The sequence below is a fragment of the Aulonocara stuartgranti genome (genome assembly GCF_965226115.1).
Source record: "Aulonocara stuartgranti genome assembly, chromosome: 1".
Taxonomy (NCBI): domain Eukaryota; kingdom Metazoa; phylum Chordata; class Actinopteri; order Cichliformes; family Cichlidae; genus Aulonocara; species Aulonocara stuartgranti.
In genome coordinates this window covers 9,592,370-9,608,923 of record NC_138939.1, presented here as the reverse complement: position 1 = coordinate 9,608,923, position 16,554 = coordinate 9,592,370, and the positions used below count along the sequence as shown (strand labels likewise).

The window sequence follows — 16,554 nt, the reverse complement described above, 5'->3', positions numbered from 1 at the left end:
CTCTGACCATGTCAAACCTTGAAGCAGATGGGCTACAGCAGCAGAAGACCACTCAAAAGAATAGAATAGGAAACTGAGGCTACAATTTGCACAGATTTGCCAAAATCTGACAATAGAAGGTTGGAAAAACAGTGCCTGGTCTGACTTCTAAGTCTTCATTTCTGCTAAGACATTCTGATAGTAGGGTCAGAATCTGACATGAAAGCACGGATCCATCCTGCTTTGTATAAATGGGTCAGGCTTTTGATGGTTGTGTAATGCTGTAGGTGATATTTTATGGGCAAACTTTGCACCCCTTAATGTTTTAACACCAAGCCAACAAGCCCATACTCTCTTGACCACAGCATGCCTATCTTATATACTTCCAGCAGAATAACTAACCACAAAGCTTAAATCACCTCACAGTGAACATGACAGCGACCCAACAATACAAACACTTGAACAGGACAATGAGTTCACTGTACTCAAATAACCTCCACAGTCAACAGATCTAAAAAACAAAAACAAAAACAAAAAACGATCCCACTGTATATCTGAATTGTCTACTTTCAAATTCAAAATAATGGGAAGACAATAAAGAATTACATATGATATCAATACCTTTCCTTTAAAATCTTGTGTCCCCTTAAAACTAGGAGTGTCGTAAAAGTATTTGTTTGATTAGTTTTTGATTGGAGTTTACTGAGTCATGCATAATGGACATCTTTGATCAATAAAATGCTGTCTGTGAGGCAACATAATACACGATCATTGCCTTTCTCTTTGTACTGACCTATTTCACTTAATAACATACTGACAAAGAAAAGAAATAATAAACATATCAACATAGTCTATGTAGTCTGTATTTTCCTATAATTGATTAGTTTGTTGATGATGGTATTTTCAATTTTGCAGATATGAAAAAAAATCTTAAATGTATTTCGAGCAGATTTATTTCATGTGTTTTTACTCTATATTTGGAGCTGTCTGCAATTTTCTGAGTGTAATTGACTTTGTATTACCCTGTTTGACACCTTCATGCCGTACCCTCTCCATGTGCTACTGCAACTCATTTCTCTTTTATCTTAAAAGTCAGAATCATTCAGGAAAATATTTTCACACTACAAAACATCTAAACTATTGTTTGATCTGGACTGAGACCTCCTCTTTTTTCGGGCAAGGATGGAGTTCTCAGATTGTCATCTAAGATTTTTTTACAGCTCTGATTTCTCTTCAAAACAAACTGAAAGGTCTGAAAGTGTAAAGCAAACAAGTTAGGTGTGAAAGCACCAAAAACCATGCATTGGATAACATACAATTAGAGATGACCCGAAGAAAAACGGAGACAAAAGATACTCAGTGCACACACTCAAATGGACACATATAATCACAAAATGTGTTCAACAACCATCAATCATCTTTTAAAAGATTTCAGATTGCAGCTGAATTCCATCACAGAGTGCTTTCAACCAAGCAGTTTTATAGATGTAAAACATTTTCCAGCACTGAAGATTTATACCCGCAAAACAGAACAAGCTGGGCTGTAATTCCTATTCAGTCAAACTAGGGAACTCATTCAATGGAATTTCCTGTCTTTGCTTTCATGACTTAATGTTTTAGAAGGTAAAATGCAAATGATTACTCCAAAAGTGTGTCATTGAACTGGCATATTATATTCTGGTGGCTGATTCTCTACTCAGATGGCTTATTTGACTCCTCAGTGTTTGGTAAATAGTAGGTGGACTGGTCCTTATATTGCACATTTTTTTTGTCCAGCTGAGCACTAAAACCACTTTTTACTACAAATTTTTTATTATTAATCCTTTATTTATCCAGGTAAAAGATCTCATTGAGATTAAATATCTCATTTCCAAGAGAGACCTGGCATCATAGCAACAAAAGTCACATACCACATAGGTATATAACATTTAAAACAAATACAATATCCCATACAAACATGTGTAAAATATACAATAACAGATCAAATTAAGAGTACATTAAAAACAATCACACTGAGTAAAAGAGCTGTTCTCTCGTTCCTTTAAGACAGACTTAAACTCTCCCAAGGTAACCAATTCTGATAATTTCAGTTCCTTCTGCAGATTATTCCAGGAAGCAGGGGCAGCGTATTTAAAAGCCCTTTTCCCCAATTCTGTTCTGATTTTTGGGACAATCAATTGTATGATTTTGTTCGAACGAAGGTTGTATTGGTTGTGGTTTTTACACATATAAACACATAAATAAGATGGAACCAGCCCAAAGAGAGATTTATAGATAAAGATCAACCAATGGGAGAGTCTGCGAATATGCAAAGATGGACATTTAGCAGCAGCATACAAAGAACAATGATGTACATGATTTTTATAGCCAATAATAAAACGTAAAGCACAATGGTACACAGTATCCAACCTCTTTAGGTAGTGGGCAGGTGCATTCATAAAAAGCAGGTCACCATAATCCAATAAAGGTAAAAAATTACACTTGTCTATTCACACAACATTCCTATATCACTATTTTATTCCTTTTAACACTTTCTGCCACACATACACTATGATGGATGCATCAGAAACAATTAGGGGTTCAGCATCTTGCCCAAGGACACTATGACACTGTGACAAAACCTTTGAGCTTTTAACATCGCATATTTTACTCCACATTAATTCATACGTTATGTAGTCGATTAATCCAGCCTGATATTTTCTTTTGTTTTTTTACTTCAGTGACCTTTCCGCTCTTTGTCCTTTGTTCTGTTCAGATTTTGACCAGATTGAGTTGCCATTTCGGTGTTTACCTTTCATTTTCTTTTAGATCTCCTCCAGTCCCTAGCTGGACTGGAGGAGCTAGGGACCGAACAACAGACATTCCAATTGGTGGATGACCTACTCCAACTCCAAAGCCACAGCCACCCACCAGTATGCATTTTTCTGCAGTTTAACACCATTATCTGTTCAATTAGTGCACTGTCCCTCAATGCCTTATGTTTTCTGTTGGCCTCAGATTATACCAATTTGACTTGTTTTCAGACAGCCTCCCATCCAGGAAGGAAAATGTTTGGTTTTATTTTTCACCTCAAATATATTATTCTCATGTTTTCCTTTCAAATCAACATCTACCTTCAGGATATGTGAGTCTTCTCTCTCATTTTGTTCTCTGTATCTAGAGAACTCTGAACTCAGTCATACTGGAAATGGCAATGCAAAACAAAGACAACAAGGACCATGTCTCCAGTAGCACTCCAGAGATATCAAATTATTCCTTCTTCTCTCCTTTTTTTTTTGCCTTTTGTGTATCATTGCTTTTTATTTTGACATAATATGTGAGACGTGCAAACTCTAAAGGCAGCACCTAGGAGTTTTGTATGGGGAACACATCACTACCCAACACCACAGCCATGTATGGAGTGAATGCTTAAAAATGTACGAACCATGTGCATTATGTATAATAATGTTTTAAATATAAGATCTCCTTTGCTCCATTGAGACTTTTGTCTGTATAGTCCTGGTTTATCTGGACTGATTGATCTCAGTTGGATTTTGCATTAAAATACCTGTCGAAAAAACAAGGGAAAGGGAGAGAGCAGAAAAATAACCCAAGCTTGATAAAAAAAAAAGCAAATGTGTGATCACACAATAGCAGTGATGAGCACACAACCTCTGCTGACTATCTGTCACATCTACCAGATTATTGCTGATGAGTTTTCATACAACCGCTCCCTGTGGGTAAAAGAGATTTAAACTGTGATCACAACTATGCATCAATATATGCTGGAGACATTATACTGCATTATACTCCACAAGAGTTTCTAAGAGACTTTAAAGCTCAAACAACTCTCCATTTATTTACTTTGGTTTTGCCTCGTGTAAGAAGCCAAACATGTCTGCTTAAAAGGATATAGACAGTATTCAACTGATCTCTTTTCGAGTGTGTGTAGGCGTGTGTACACATGAATAAACAATAATATATGTTCTTTCTTCTCTTCTTAACAGGAATGGTTTTCTCCACAACAAAAGACAAATGAGTGAATTCCTCTGTATATTGCTAGTATGAAGCTTCATTTTCTTGATTTTTAGTGAAAAAAACCACATGTGATTAAAAAAAATCTTTATCACATGTTTACTGCAAATGTCCGAGATGCTTTGAATTAAAATGTTATGTTTTACGAGGTCTTGAGGCAAAAAGCAAAAAATATTTAATGATATTTGGCCCTACAATTAAATGACAGATTGCTTCATGTTTGCCATGTCTTATTTTCCTTAGTTTAATGAGACTTCATGTTTTAAGGACAAAATGCTTTTAAATGCTTTGAAAAACCTGTTAATCTGTTCCATAATGGTTTTTCCGCATCTTCGGATCTGTTTTCATTACCCAAAGAAAGAAAAAGAAAAAGAACGCAGCTGTAGCATTAAAATACCGTAATTGTTAAACAGCCTTAGAACTAAACATCAATAGTCTTTGATGTTTAGGATCCACCTCGTAAAAGTATTGGGAAAAATTTAATCAAAAGGTACTTTATGAACAGTAGTGAAGCAATTACAGTCCCATAGTCCTTTTCAAAATGTTCAATTATGCCAGAGAGTAGCGCCTGAATTCTACATTGCCTCTTCCTAAGAGAAAGACAAAGACTAAGCAGATTTCCCTCCATCCACTGAAATATCACTTTATAAGGCACATTATTTACTACTTAAAAAAACTGTTACATACTCAAACCAGTGCTGTCAGAAATCAGGTTAAACATCACCATCACTTGTACTCTCAAATTTCATTGCTGTCTGTTCATGCAACAACGTGTCTGCAGTTGCTGTCCCTTGCAAAATTCAAGTTTGCATGATTCACATGCCAGTGATAGCCATTCAAATCCATGTGGTCCTTATCCCAATGCTAATAGCAATCTATGCTACAATAATGTCATGGTCATTTGTGTTTTTCTCAACACAATACACACATCTGTTGTTAAAAGAGTCTCTTCGCCTAATTCCCTCGGTACGGTTACATGTACCTCAATGCACTGGCACATTTAGTCTCCAATTATTGTTTCTCTTTATGATCACTATTAACCCACTATCTCTTGGGCTCTGGTTCATCCACAGTGCTGATTAGCTGTGGATGCTCACCTGCACTCATATAAAGCCAGAGGAGATGGAGCAGCTCTCTCTCCTCCCTAAGCACCAGCATTTCTCATCAGTAGCTTGTTACAGTTACGTTAGTTATGTTGGGAGTTACCAAAAGTCCTGTTTTTCAGTTTTACTTTCACGAGTTTACTTAATTACTAAGAAGCATGATCCACTGCATGGTTGGTCTTCTCCCTCTTTTGTTTGTTTTTGTCGGGCTACCCCATATACCTTATTTGTATTTAGTTTTATAAATAATTATTTCTCTATTATTAAAAACTGAATCAACTTTGTGGAATATTATGTGTTGGGTTCTTTTGGGAAACATAATAATAATAAGAGAAACATAATAAAATGTTTTAAAGAGAGGAGAGCACAAAATAGTTTCTACCTTATAATATGGAACATGACAGAAAAAGTATGGGTAGCCTAAAACTATTTAACACAAACACAAAAAATTATGTTGATTTCCATGAAAAATTTGTCAGCATTTTTCACCATCTCAGCAACATATGCTGTACAGATAAAACATTCCTCTACCACCCAGCAGTCAGCTTGATACTATTAACCTAACATGGCTGGAGAGTAAAACTCCAGGTTAAATGCAGAGGCTGTACCATCTATCCTTGACACTGAACTAGTAGAGGGTGTCACTGTTGACAGCTCCCATACTACATGACAGAATGATGAGCCAATGGTGCAGAGGTGAAAAACTGAGCAGAGAGTGTGCTGTGTTACTATATGACCTCTGGGATGAAAATACTTCATCATAAAGAAAACAGTTTTTCCTTTCTATAAAGCTATATAGAAGCTACATGCTGAAAATGTAAATGAACGCATTTGAATCCAGATTAAACTGGTCAGTCAGTCAACCCGATATTTAATAAGAACTTGCATTTTCAATTACAGCTCGGTAATAAAGTGGTAATAGTAGGGTAACAAAGCACAAACAAGAACGTTGTAATGAGGCAATTTCTAAGTTATCACCACTCATTTACCAAAGTAATAACCAGTTAGCATCCAAGTAATAACATGGTAACAACAGTGGTTACAGTTGAGTAATCTAAGAGGATAATGAGGGCCCAGAAACTGGGGGTAATAATGTGGAAATAAAGACATCCCCATGAGGCAAAATCAATTTGTAATAGTAGTGTAATCCCTTGGTAACAATATGATAACCTGCTAGAAATCAGAAGTTATAGTCTGTGAGTTTGAATTTTCACATTTTTACACAGAGTTTAAATTGTAATAACCTCATAATAATAATGTAATATTGACTGATGTTTTAGCATATTTGGATAGTATTACTATATTATGATGCTTGAATTAAGCCTACCTTAGGTTCCTGGCATTCTCATTTGCTTAAAATCAGTCATGTAAATATTATGTTTAATGCAGCAGACTTCTTTTCTTGTTTCTTGAAGACACTTCACCTCTCATTCACAAGTCGCTAGGCAATGTAGTTTCAGAGTAACAATGCAGTTTCACGCCCATCCTCGGGATATCCGGGTGCAACCAGCGGGGGATATCATAGGGGGGACATCAATCTTTCATACTGTCTCTGGACTGAATTGCATTAGTTCAGCTGCAACTAATAAGGTGGCCCCTGAATGCATTTATTACTTATTAGGTTTGTCTGAGTAGGCTTTTTTAGTTAAAGTAGAGGTTTTCAACTAAGCACAGCAAGTTCCGCAATGTTGTAATCAGCAAATATTAGTGAGTGTCTGGCATTACCGTGTTTTTCGGACCATAAGGCACACTGCATTATAAGGCGCATTAAGCAAAACAAAACAGTCATTTAAGTCAAACTTTGCTCAACTCATTCTTCTTTCTTCCGTACCATTGATTGATTAATGTTGAATTCCCTCACAGCTGCTCCCATGTTGTTGCAGTATATTAATGACTAACCTCGTATCATGGATGGATTATCTCAGTTGTTCTCCTGACTGAAGTTTGGAGAACATCCGGCCATGCGATTGTATTTGTCTCTAATCATTGGAAACGCTTGTGTTAACTTTTTTTGAGCGGAAAAAAGTTAGCGTTCATCCACCAGCTTCACGGTGTTTATGTTATGCTAACATAACTGTGTCGCTAGCGATCACGTAGCACATCATTATATACCAGCTAGTCCAACTTCAGCAACCCTACAAAGGTCGCTGATGTTTAGTTTTGTGCCTTCATTTATGTTGGAAGTGATAGCAGAGCTGTACATTTTAATTTTTTCAGATATCCCTCAATCAGAACATGTTATATCATGTTTAGGTGGAGACTAGCGAGCTAAGTTCCTGCTAACTTCTAACTCTGTTAAATTTAATAAATTCTGATGTCATGGATGCCTCGATGTTCAACTTAATTGTCACACCTGGTAAAACACTGACCATTTTATTAAAGATAAAAGAATTTAGACAGTTTTTAACTCTCAGTGATGCTGCAGTGATTGTTTGACTTTGGGACCTGAAGCGAACAGAGTTTTGGACCCAGATTACTCCAAGAGGCTCCTGACTAAGGTAGTCCATCCATCCAACAAGCGGTGCAGCTTTGTAGCTTACCAAAGTTGTACTAAAACATTTTTTGACAGATTTTTGAGTGTCGTGTACCACATAAAATCGGTTCGAGGTCAGTAAGCACAACCAGAATTCATACATAAGGCGCACCAGATTAGAGATGGACCGATCCGATATTACGTATCGGTATCGGTCCGATACTGACCTAAATTACTGGATCGGATATCGGAGAAAAATAAAAAATGTAATCCGATCCATTAAATATCACGAAAGCACCTCACAAAACTTGCAACACGCCGTAACTCACCTCAGAACGTTAGCACGTCGGAGCAGTATGCATCACGTGATAGAGCGGCTGTGGCATGCGGGACCTGTCGGTGGTCTGGATAGCATTTGGAGCTTCGCTAGCAACCCGGCATTTCATCTCCGACAAAGTTATCCCCGAGAGAAGTAAAGCAAGTGTGTAAGTCCATCTCTGAATGTTTGTAAAGCATTCCTGCATTAAGCTTAACAAACGATTGCCTCTTCTTGCTGCTACTTCAATCATGAAACTGCTTAACGATCAGCTGATCGGCTTTTCTGTTGGGAGTACGTCTCTCTTGTTTGCTTTTGGCCCACTTTGCACCAGAAAGCGGAAACCAGCGGCTGAACAACAGCAGCACGTTTAAGCTCTATAAGCTGTTGTTAGAATTTATTTAATATTACTTTCTACTCGAGGATCTTTTTCTACGTAGCTGACGGCTGGTAACTGTGCAGGGGCGGATCTAGCAAAGTTTAGCCAGGGGGGCCGATAGGGCATTAACAGGGAAAAGGGGGCACAAAGACATACTTTTCTTTCTTATTCTCATTTAAAATGTCTAGCTTTTAATAAATAATTATCTGACAGCCAAAGTTTTAATTTGATGCAAAATGAATAGAAGTCCATTACTGTATATAGTAACTATTAAGTCTAATATATATATATATATATACCCTAGTAAGCTATAGTACTTTTTCCTTTGTGAAGGTACCATCTGTGCAGTCTGCAATTTTGTTGAAGAAAGATGTTGAATCTATTTAATATTTCTTGAAAAATAATTGATTTCTGTGCATTTTTTTCCACACTGCATCAAATTAAGGTTGATTACGTCGATTAAGCATCATGAGGTGGAGCGTGAGGGGTGGTTCCCTATTTTTTATTTATTTATTTTTGTTGTTGCTGGGAGTTGGAACCCTATTAGTTAGGTTGCTTAATATATATGCTAAGTACTCTTTAAAATACCAGAATAGGGAGGATGGTGTAGGTTTAAGTTTATTAGATTGATCAGTATTGCTGAACTATGAAACATTTTATTTGGATACAGGTATAACAGAATAGCTTTAGTGTAGTTGTTGTTTTAAACTTGAGTATGAACTTATACAAAATGCAGCAAGATATTTAAAAAACAGTTTTGTTGATTAAAAAACACTATATCGGATTCATATCGGTATCGGCAGATATCCAAATTTATGATATCGGTATCGGTATCGGACATAAAAAAGTGGTATCGTGCCATCTCTACACCAGATTATAAGACGCACTGTTGACTTTTGAGAAAATTAAAGGATTTTAAGTGTGCCTTATAGTGTGAAAAATACGGTAGCAAGTATTTAAAATCAACACGCAAACACACGCACACCAACTACAACTAATTTTAGATAGTCAATTTTATATGGCATTGAGAAATATCTATAAAGAAAAAAACCTAATAAATCATAGCATTTGCTCACTACTCTTTATTAGAAAGAAACGCTGTTTTCCATCTTTTCATTACAAACCACTACCTATCTCATAATTTTCAGAAAAGACTTGACCTTTATGGAAACGGGCTTAAAACTGAACTTCAATTTTAACATATACATATTAATAGCATTCTTAAGGTCAAAAATGTTTAAGACTTCAGCGGAAAAGCTGCTGTGAAGTTAAAATATAACTTTTAGGGCATTTGTTTTTTCTGGAGGACAAGATTTTACTTAATAGAAGTCAAAGGTTAGAGAATATTATCCTTCCCTGAGATTAAATTTGAATATTAAGATGCTTATTAACTATTTTATGTATAGTTTATACTATGTGATAATTTTAAGGTGAGTCATGTTTTAATAAAGTGATGAGCATAATTAGCAACACATGCAGAAGAAGCTGTTATATCACTTGGCTCTGTGATCTACAATATGGCATCACAAATAATTATTACAACAATTAATAACAGAGACCCTATGACAACACAGAATGATTTAAGTCTAACTGACTGCAAAGTAGATTTCTCATATATAATTAGTGATTTCTTGGGCAGTCCCATCTTAATTTGTGAACATGAACAGGAAATTGCTTTCAAAGCCTCCAAAGCAAAGCAGCCAAGCCTGACTAATTAACATCATAAAGACAAACAGAAGCTCAGGATTCAGTAATGTATCATTGAAGAGAATGTCAGTACACAAGTCAGTTTGTAATGGATATGAGGCCGTTAAGTTGTATAATTTGTATACTGGTGTTGCTCTAACTGGTGTTAGTGTGATGCCTTTATTTTTCTCATACTGCTAAAAAGAGGCTCCATTGCTCTTTGCCATATATTTTTTATGTCGCTGGAGCATACTGAAGAGATGAAAGACTATTTGAGGTGAAGCTCAATTTCTAACACATTGCATAGAAGCAGTAGCATTTTTTTATACGGGCGACAGGGGCGGTTGCCCGGGGCGGCATCACGGTGGGGGGCGGCATCACGGGCATCAGCCAGCGCATATTGGGAATGGCATAGGCACCAATCGGTTTTCTATCTCCCATTTCCTGGGAGTAAGGGCGCCCTCCGTTTGCGAGGTGTGCCTGCTGCTTGCGGCACAGGGAGGAGAGGGCGGGGCGGCAGGGGATTCACTAAATAAATCCAAGCCCATTATGTGTTCATGATTTGAATCCTGGGTTGTGTGAAATCCCAGAAATACACCTTAGACAAAGTGAATCTGTGAACTAAGGTGTAGGTCTATCAGGTTAAGTTGTGGTGATCCTTGAGTTGAGTTGGGGGATTTGTGTTCATACTGGAGTCCAAAATTAAAACCAATGGAAGATGGACAAGAAAAGTTCAAAGCCATCAGGTGCTCAGTTTAGAAAAAATAGAAAAGAGGAGGAGAAACTAGCAAAAGATACAGGTAAGCAGATGTGTCATTGGATAATGGCAGGTCATCCTGAAACAATCAGAATCAGAATACTTTATTAATCCCTAAGAAAATAATGTGGATTGCAGTTGCTCCAAGAAGAAATCGGAAAAATACTAACAGTAACAGACTAAACTCCAAACAATACATTATGTTACAGATTTTAATATTAATTAGTCATTGTCAATTGTTGATTTGTCCTGTTCTCATTGTATGACGGATTATGATGGCTGTTTGGCTTGGTAGCCATTTGCATACAATGCATACTCTCCCTCTCTTCATGTGTGTTTGTGTGTGTGTGTATGTTTGTGTGTGTTTCTCTGGTGAATTTCGACAACAGTTTTATGTTAATGTACAATCCTTAATATGTTTTATGTGTGTGTGTGTGTGTGGGGGGGGCAGAGGGAGTGTTCGCCTGGGGCGCCAAACAGGCTAGGACCGCCACTGCATAAAAGACCATTTGCTCTCTTAAATATTTCAGACAATGTTACGTTCTTATGTAAACATCTGCATTCATTATGTCTTATCTATTCTTTCTAGTGACCTTAATGAATGTTTCTGGGGACTTTGCATTGTGCATAACACTGAACGTGCACAATGAGTGTAGCTAACATTAGCAGTGCTAGCACCAAACAGCTTACTTTCCTTGCAAGTCAAGGCCAATGTGAGTCTGCGGAATTTGAAGTGGTTATATACCAGGTGACACAAACTCCACACAACCAATCAATTATTAATCACAGTACTGCAGTGCCAAATGTTTGCATGCTGCTATCTGTCTTTTTACCATTTTAAAGCCCCAATCTCACAGTCCAAGAAACCTGTCAGCGACCACCTGACAAACATTAGTCAAGAGAAAAAGATGTTTATTTCGTGACCAGTTCATGAGTGGTTCCTCAAGCTTGCTGGCTGTCATTAGTGTGAAATTGGTTGTAAAAAGGTATACTATGCTGCACCTTCATGCGACACCAACTTGTCTGTAAACACTTTAAAACTACCTGCCAAGCAGTGGTGAAACTGTGAAAAGTGAGAATCAGAAACGTCTGCCTTCAAAGTAAAAGTTGTGCCTTACAGCTGCAACCAAATGTAACTTTTAAATTGAAGGCAAACATTCTCCATATTTGGTTTGTGTCAAACTTTTTCAAGTTTCAGTTCAGCTTGGACAATAAAGAGCAAGTGTTTGTAGATATGTCTGTGTTTTCCATGCAAATTATGGCTAACAACTGCAATTTGTTGGTGACCAAAACAATCACAAGGAGGCTTTTGGTGCAGTAACCTCTGTTGCAACCGATTTCAACTAGCAATGTCCACATTTTTCCTTAGTGACCAGTGGTTGCCAAGGGGTCTCTAAATGGTTCCTGTGTGATAAACGCCTTAATTACAAGTTTCTGCCACAGATAAGCACAGGGTTGCTGCAGTCACAGCTAGCTGTGAGTGGCTGTGTTACATCTTAGACTGTGGTTAATAATACATTAAAAAATATGAGTAATTTATTTAATCGGCCAATTGTGTTACTGGGCTGCACCAAGAACTTTCAGATTTACAAAATATGAAAACCATTGCTGCAGTTTTACAAAATTATGTAATTTTCTGCTACAGCTCAATAAATTATATCCATTAGTAGCACTCAGCTGGAGATACTTCCAGAGCTATATATTCTGTACAAGGTGTGCTCCAGGGGTGTTTGATACATGGTGGAGCAGTTGAGTTCTGCTTGCCGCAGAGAGAAAGTTCCTCTTGTTAAGTAAATCATAAGGTCCTCAATTCCTCTCCCTAATGGTGTGGCGTCACTTCTGGAAGCACAAAGCAGTACCCTGAATACCAATGGGACGCTGCTGGGTCCTTGAAGGAACACAACCACCAGCAGACAAACAGTGCCAATTAGCAGAGGGCCCCTACTCATCAGCCATGTGTTCACATCCTATTAACAGAACTCATTCACTACATCAGGTCCAGCAAGCACAAAACCTTTCCCTGGGACACTTGGTTTTCTCCTCATATCCTTATTTATGTCAATTAAAAAGGCTTTATTATGATGCTAACTGTGAGACCACTCTGCTCCCTTTCTCTATCCGTTTTTCCACAATACTCTGCAAACCAGCTACTGTATTGCACCTTTGTTTTCTTCCATAAGAGATCTTTACTAAAAGACCTGAACAAAAATCATGCGCTTGGTTTGGCCTTCTCGAGCACATTCTGAAGAGGGCAGGAACTGAGGATCGACCCATTTTTAAGTGCTGAACACTTCTTTTTGCTTGTCTTGAGTGGCTTGTGTAAAATGTGAAGATGAATAAAAGTCTGTTGTGCTGCCTAAAGGTGTGGCATTGTACTGCTGGTGGCACAGCTGCCTGTCAGACCTCAGGAAACATCACCTGGCAAGCAGGTCAACACAAGATCCTTTTTATACAAAATAAGAAGCATTGTTTATTACTGTCACTTTTTCAACTGGATTTTCTGGTGATTTTCTAGTTAATCTTTGTATGCAATTTTCAGTTTACACTAGTTGTGTTAAACATTATATTTAAAGAATGAAACAGTCAAAGCATGTAATCAAATTGCAGTCTGTCTGATGAACACTGAAAGCTACATATGATGTTGTGTAATGTTTAATGTTCACAGTTTAACATTAAAAGCACTATATGAAGTTGTGGACTTTAAATGCTTTGGTCAGTAAGATTGGAGAAGAGCTATTAATAGAGTCTAGCATATTTAAAGGCTGGAGGAAAGCTGGCAAATATGCCGTTGTGAATTTAACAGGTTTATCAATGTCAGAGCTTTGTCATTCAGACGTGATACTCTGATGGATTATAATAGCGCATTTCACCACAATTATGTTTAAAAGATGGTTTCAATTTTTGTTCTTTCAGCTGCAGCCTTGCTGGTGTTTAACAGTCTCAGCGAGGGTAAAGAATAAATATAAAAACATAATTGAAACATAAGTTTTCACTATGCTATGTGTGAATTGGACACAAAATTGACAGAAAAATTATTTCACAAATCAATTAAAATACAAAACTAAGATCATATATATTAATGCTTAAAATATAGAACATTTTTGTATAAATATGTTTGCAGTCAATAGAAAGCAAACAAACTAACAAAAGAATTACAGAATGTACACCTGTGTACACCTGGTGTACATTCTGTAATTCTTTTGTTAGTTTGTACACACAGGTGTACACACGGGTGATCACACCCACAAACTACACCCTTTTTGGCTCCTACCTCAAAGCACACTGTGTTCTGTTTATCTTATGTGCTGCACAATAATGTTTAATATTTAGTATTTACTGTCATATTCCCATATATCATTGTGATGTTGTTTATTCTATTACTCTTGTTCTCTTCTGCTTGTTTTCTTTTTTCTTTCTCAGCAGGTGATCCAGGTGATCGATATATGCATTTTTTTTCTCTTTTTTTTTTCTTTTTTTCCCCTGCCCATTCTGTTGGTTTTTGTTTTTTGCCCTTCTCCCCCGTCCCTCTTCTCAGCTGTTTCTCTTTCCCTCTTTCTTTTTCCTCTTCTTTCCCCCAGTCAAGTCTGTCCCGTATTCAACAAGTGAAAATAAAATAAACAATAAAAGGTGAATCAAATGGACCATTATGGCAAGGCTGGGATGGTCAGTTTGGTAAAGTAAATCCGTTGGGCATCTTTCTTTGCCTTTAGACAATAATTCTGATGGCAAAAGAGCCAAACGGGACAGGCAAAAAAAAAAAAAAAAAAAAAAAGAATTACAGAATGAAGTTGTATATTTCATACTGGTGTAAAAACAGGCCCTAAGAACCAAGGGATCTTCCAGGGATGGTGATACTATTTTCCAGAGAATTGATCAGTTAGTAGGCAGTGATTTCATATCTGCGGATCCTGATCCTAATCCTCAACATTAGCTGTTTTGGAGCAGGTTCAGTTAGCAGCATAAGTTGATCAACCTTCTGAAAACCCAGGCTTAATAAGTTATCGGGATAAGATTAAATATGGCTTCATAGTATAGGGTTTCAGTTTTGGTTCAGTTTTGTCAACATACATGACACATTGCAGAGAAGAGAAGCAACTCATCGAAGGGGTATAAGTCTTTTTTTTTAAAAACAATCTGTTCCCATGGGAAGATCTATAGCACTGTGAGATATTGTAACTAGAGGGAAGATCCTGTGTTAGGTTAACAGTCAGCATTACCTCCTGACTGTGAACCAGAGGTTATCTGGCTGAGATGAGCCCATTCAATACTTTCTGCTTGGCTTTACACCTTGTGATCTTTTCTAACTGTATATACACATACTACACACCAATAGTGAAAGCACCTGCAGACCTACACAGGTGTTTACATTTTGGCAACATGAGCTTTGTGGCTAGATAGAGCTGTGTAAGACATATGTGTTACCAAATAACCAATAAAATCAGGAATAGCTTAAGTTAATGTTAATTAACCTTTAATTCATAGCTGTTTAATGTTTACAATAAGATTGTAACTAATAATGTTTATTAACAGGTAAATAGTTGACTTGTAAGCCAGTTCCAACTTAAAAAAAACCCCCAAAGCATCCAGATAACCTTTATTGATAATGCGTAAAATACTTGTTTTTATGGCAGGTGGAAAATTGGTGGTGTCAGTTAATGTAACCAGTCATTCCAAAGGTCACATCCTTAACCTAATTCTGTCATCTGGTTTGTTTGCATGGAGAACTTAGAGGTAGTAGATGCATTTTATCTGACCACAAAGCAGAATTTAAAAAGAAGTCTCAAAAATGAGTACTACTGCTACTGTAGTTAAAAATGACGTTTATTATTGCTGAATGGCATCACTTACAGCATAACTTCCTGGCACGATCCCATGGATGCTAGAGAATTTCTCACCTGGAGCTACCTGATCACATGGTTTTTGTCATAGAACAGTTTTCTTTCTAAGGTTTGTTAGTCTTTTTCATATTATCATTGATTCCAAACTTTTTTTCTTTTTTCTGAGAAATGATATTCAGCACTCCCATTATTTTAGCTTTAGTGCCTAAATTTAATTATTTATTTATTTACATAAACGGTCTTCATTCCCGCTGAGTGCTTCCTTCTTGGATCTCAGACACTATTATTGAATTTTCTACAGTCAGACTTTCTCTTTATTTCTTGCCTTAGAGGTGCAGGCTTCTCTCTTTCTCTACTTTACCAAGAAGAAAACATGTATCCTTACATACAGAAAGGGAGATGGGGTTGTATGCAGATAGTATGCAAATTGTATGGAGACTACACAAGGCTGTTGGTTCTGAATGATTCTGATATACAAGTGTACGCAAAGTGGTGAGAAACAAATAGGCCAGTATACACATTTCATAAATCTGATGGTAATTGTCACAGTGTACGAACATTTCCATACAAATATTAGAAAATTAGGCCCAGTGGTATTCTGTGTACAGAATTCACCCCTAAATCTGACTAGCCTAAGAAATTTCCAGCTGAATTTATTGGGAAAATTTTATCAACTCTTTCACACATTTGCCTCTCTTCTCAAAATCTCTAATAAATATAATTTTTCAGATGAAATCCTCCATGTGTAATACAGATACAACCAAGTCTTTACAGAGATATATCTTACAATTTTTCATTTAATTCTTTTAATTTTAAACAGTTGGTATATTTCTAACTTGTTTTAAACACATCGTCATTCATCGCCTCCTTTGAAAGCCTATTTCAGGCTTATCTAAGTAATTTCAATTCAGTTAATGTCTTTTATAAGTAGTAACAATATGTTTAACATTATTTTTCAGTCATGCTTTTGAGCAGAAAAACTTCCCGTTTGAAGATTATCTGTGGTTTA

The 16,554-nt window shown here is 36.8% G+C and overlaps 1 long non-coding RNA gene across 2 annotated transcripts in view; it reads left to right on the top strand.

Moving 5' to 3' along the window:
- The window catches only part of LOC309711791, a 69,178-nt gene that overhangs the window by 30,597 nt on the left and 22,027 nt on the right, over nucleotides 1-16,554 (top strand). Inside the window, exon 1 of one of the 2 annotated variants that reach the window (XR_014278106.1) lies at nucleotides 7,904-8,054. The exons of the other annotated variant lie outside the window; for it this stretch is intronic. This is a non-coding gene — a long non-coding RNA (uncharacterized lncRNA). Of the gene's footprint in view, nucleotides 1-7,903; nucleotides 8,055-16,554 lie in introns of those variants that run through there. 2 annotated transcript variants of the gene reach the window in all.